A 4548-nucleotide genomic window follows, 5' to 3' on the forward strand; every position below is an offset into this window, starting at 1 on the left:
GCCGCTGCGCGGGGGGTCGGGCACGGAGCCTGCCCCGGGGCTGCGGGGGTCCGCTCGAGGCGCCGTGGCGCTTTCAGCCGGCGCTGAGGGGGGCTCAGGGCTTGCTCCTTTCACACTCGGCTGCCCTTAGCTGTGCCACCCTGTTTGTCACGCGTGGGGAGCTGGGCCCGGGGCCGGGCTGTGGGGCAGCGCTGCTGTGCCACCGGGGCGGCGGTGAAAATAGCCGAGTAAAGGCGCTTGTGCTCAGTGAGAGAGGCTTGACAGCTAGGGCTATGAAAGATTACACATATAACCCCTGAAAGGTTATAATCCTCCTAGAAACGTGGCCTTAAATTGTCCAGCTTACATCCATCATCACAAGTGTGAATACGTATTTTAACAGCATTTAGTGCTGCAGTGGTGAATGTTTCAGGCTGCCAGTATCAGCCGCTTCATTTTCAAGGCCTAAGTTTCTGTGCCGTTTGGAGTCAACTTTTTTCTTCTCCAAAGCTGGTGTTCATGGATTGTAGTGGATTTCACCCTGTGTGTAGAACATCACTTACATGGTGTTTGGATGTGGATCCAAGTTTTTTGGTTTGGTGGAATTTTAATGCAAGTGTGTAGTTGAAAAATAAAAGACTCAAAAGCTTTTGAAGCTCTTGCAAAGTGATTCCTTACACAGATTTAACCAGCCATGGGCTGCTCTTATGCTCCATTCCTGTAAATAATCTTAGGGGCGTTTTGTCATTCATGATAAAAACAGGCATAAACATGCAAAAATGTTCGCACGAGCCAACTCTGGCTCTTGGAAAATACCTAAAATATTTTTAGATCTGAACTGGATGATACGCATAATGTAAAACAATGGTAGGAATTATTCAGTGCTGCACTGTAATGTCAAAATCACACATAGCTGCATAAGGTCAGATCCTCTAAGATAGCGTTATGCTTTCATGTTGCATCTTGGTGTCAGTTCCAGTCTTTGGAGATAGTGATGGATGTCACTCCAGAAGACATCTGATATCAAAGTAGAGTTTGGACATGAATTCTAATACTGCATGGGGATATGAAATTCAGAGCATAAACTAGTATCTCGTGCATCTAATTTTTATGCTCTCTTATGTAGCGTGAAGGCAATTTTATTACAGATTTATCCTTTTTCTAACTATTCTTACTTTTTATTCTCAAAATATTTTTATAGACAATCAGAAAGCAAGCTGATTGTCTGTTGACCATAAAATGAGAATAAATAGGATGCAAGATCTAAATTTCATTCATGTTGCAGCAAGCTTTGTGTGAATGACTCCTGTTTAAGAAAAAAAAAAAATTAGTTCAAAAGTAGAGAAGAATGAATGTGTGTCTGTTTACATGGGAAGCTAATGCTTGTCTGCATAGGAGGTTATCACAGAGTCAGTAGTATGTGAGTGGACAGCCCGATGTCTAGTTTCACAGACACACAGGAAGAATCCTTACAGACAAGGGGGATTAGCACAGGCAGAGATACTAATTCCTTATGGTGAGCTAACCTAGAAATCTGTGTGCCTGAGATAACTTGGCAGAACAGCCATTGGATTGCTTGTGGACAGTTTATGAAAGAGGCAGAACACATCATATTTGTGGTTTCTCTATAAGACAGTTGTATCCACGCACTGTCTATCTAGAACATTAATACAGAAGAGGTGGGATACCCGACTTCATGTCATAGTGTACTCTGTGCAAAATTTCTTGTTCAGACCTGGCCACATCATTGTAAAGAAAGAACGAAAATTTTATACTTGTTTTGTATCAGGGTTTCTGTTTTGTCTAGTGAGGATGCTGAGCAAAAAGAAAAAATTGATTTTTTTTTTTTATATATATATTGGACTATATAGGATTTGCATGTAGGTCTTTTCAAAGTTCAAATAAGGCTGAGATTTTTCCCCCATAAAAATATTGAAGAATTAATCCTTTATGTTTTTGCCTAATTCCAGATATAAATCTCCAAGTTATTTACTGTAGTAATTTCAGCAGTCGGTTAATACAGTCACAGATTTATAGTACGACCTCAAATAATCTGAATCCTGTAATTCTAAAGCAGCTTTGTTGTTTAAATACAGTCTTCTGCATTGGGCTGTTTAATTCCCACAGGCAGTGATTGGCGCATACCTGAACAGCAATGAAATCATATGCTTATTGTTAATCAATGACAAGTGTTTGTGTCACTGTTACGTTACAACGATAGGGAAGTCATCATCATTGCTGCATGGAGGCTGCTGTTAGGTTTAGGCAGTTTGCACAGGCTTCAAAGATTCTAAAATAAAATGAAAACGCTTTGCATATTTACAGAGAACACCGTCCTGTTTAGATTTTTCCTGCATTGCAGGAAATCCTTGCGCTAATCTGACTGGAGCTGGAGGGGTGTTATAACACATCTGTGACTTAAGAGCTTCTTTCTTTTTCCTCTGTATTCCTTCATTTGCCACTTGAACAAATGAGTTTTTAAACTCAAGCATTAGTTTGGTAATACCAATTTTTCAGATGCTGAAGTTGCCTTTTACCAGCAGGGAAGTTGAGAAAGAATCTATTTGTATCTTCAAGGAAGGAAGGGTGTTTAGAAATTATGTTTGAAATACAATAGTACATTTTAACTGAAATTGGGAAATGTTAATCACCATCCTTAACTTTTTACCAAATTAAAACCTGGGCTCAGCAAATCACTTAAACCTATCCTTAATTTGACCATTAGTCAAATAGTCTATTAAGTGAGTTTTAGTCACTTAATGTGACTAATCCCATCTTCATTCAGCAAATAATTTAAATTTGTAATAGGACTTAAGTACCTGATTGGTCCCATTTCACTGAAGATTTCTTGCATGCTTCAAATGAAATATGTGCTAAAGTAAACAGGGTTCAAATCATTAACTCTACTAGCTATTTTGCTCCAGATCATACCCTGCAACTTTCTCTGAAGCACAGTGGATCAAGGTTTCTCTGCTCTTGATTCTGGGTGAGGCCGGCTGTGCATTAGAGTTTTGCTAATGTATTTTCACTTAAAAATATGAGAGGGTAGAAGTTAGTAACACTTGGCGGGGGGGGGGCTTCCTTGTAGGCACAGATTATACTAACAAAAGAGATTTTTTTCCAATACATGTAGAAGAATCTAAATACACTGTGTCTATACATTTAGGCATATACATATATTTTATCTGTTGGTTGGTTTGACACTAGATATTGAAACACCTTCAAAATGCATGTTCATGGGATGACATAATGTTGAGTTTCTTGTAGCAGTAGAAGCCAGCACATAACATTTGTCGTGTAGGACGTGCTTGTGAGCTAGTGTTCTAGCACCCTTGAATAATAGCACCATTCCCACAGGAGAATTGTTACAGCACATGGTAGCGTATGCTCCTGGATTACTCTGTGCCATCTTGCACAGGCACAACTATCCAGTGAACTCAGGTCAGTATCCTTTTAAGCCAGAAGTTTCTAAACTGTGATATGAGTATTGATAGTTGTACACATATCACTTAAGAGTAGCATACAGACACTTCTGGAACACCATCCCTCACACACCCTTCTAGAAATTTGGAAACTGCTGGTGCCACTGCTAACTCTATAGAGGTGCTGCCCAAGCAAATGATGATGGGACTGACTTAAGTTCATTTGCTTCTGCCTGCAATTTGTATCACAAAATGTGCTGCTGACAGACACAGCGATTTGTTTCTGCCTTCGGAGTATGAATAGAGCAATAACCTGCATCCAAAACTTCCCTTACTGGTTATGTGAAGCCTGTAGCTAGAAAAATTGTAACAAACATTTTTCAAGAATTACTTCATCAAATATGACTCAATTAGCATATTTTAAGGCTACTGTATGCAACTATTTTATTAGATTTCTTAAATTTATCAGGAGTTTTTGGATCTTGAAACTGAAATACAATTTTCATTGAACGTTTTGCATTTATGCAGAATATTATTAGATGATTAGTTGTAAAGGACTGAGAGACCTAACTCTTAGGCATTAGGAGTAGGTATAAAGAAGAGCTTTTGTGTAATCCAGCATAGTAAGCGTATAAATAGCACCCATCTAATTAATGGCTTAGAAGATTATGTATGGTGCATATGTCAGGGAGTGATACATTGTATCACTTTCATCATATTTTGCCTCTGACACAAACAATCCCATACAAAATTCAAGTGGAACATTTAGGACTTTATTTAAAAATTGGGATATTGTAGCTTCTTTGGTCTTTATTCATAAAGTTTTGCTTCAGAAAATATAGAAAATAACAACTATACTTTGTTCTCTGGTGGATTCTGCCATTTCTTCATAAATCTTAAATGTGATTCTGTTAAAGCCGGCTTCACATCTAAGACTTTGTACTCACAGAATTGATGGGAGTTTTGTTATCACTGAAACCAGAAATGGGTCCAAGAGGCTTCTGTTTCGCATGCATGAACAGGAAAAAAATACAGCTGTGATTATGAAGTGCTCAGTTTTGCCCCACTGTAACTTTCAAATAAAATGGAACACTATCAGTGCATTCAGTAACCAACTAACTCTAAAGTCATGTTTGAAGTACTCTCA

This window comes from Aptenodytes forsteri, unplaced genomic scaffold, assembly GCF_000699145.1.
Source record: "Aptenodytes forsteri isolate BGI_AS27 unplaced genomic scaffold, ASM69914v1 Scaffold193, whole genome shotgun sequence".
Classification (NCBI taxonomy): Eukaryota; Metazoa; Chordata; class Aves; order Sphenisciformes; family Spheniscidae; genus Aptenodytes; species Aptenodytes forsteri.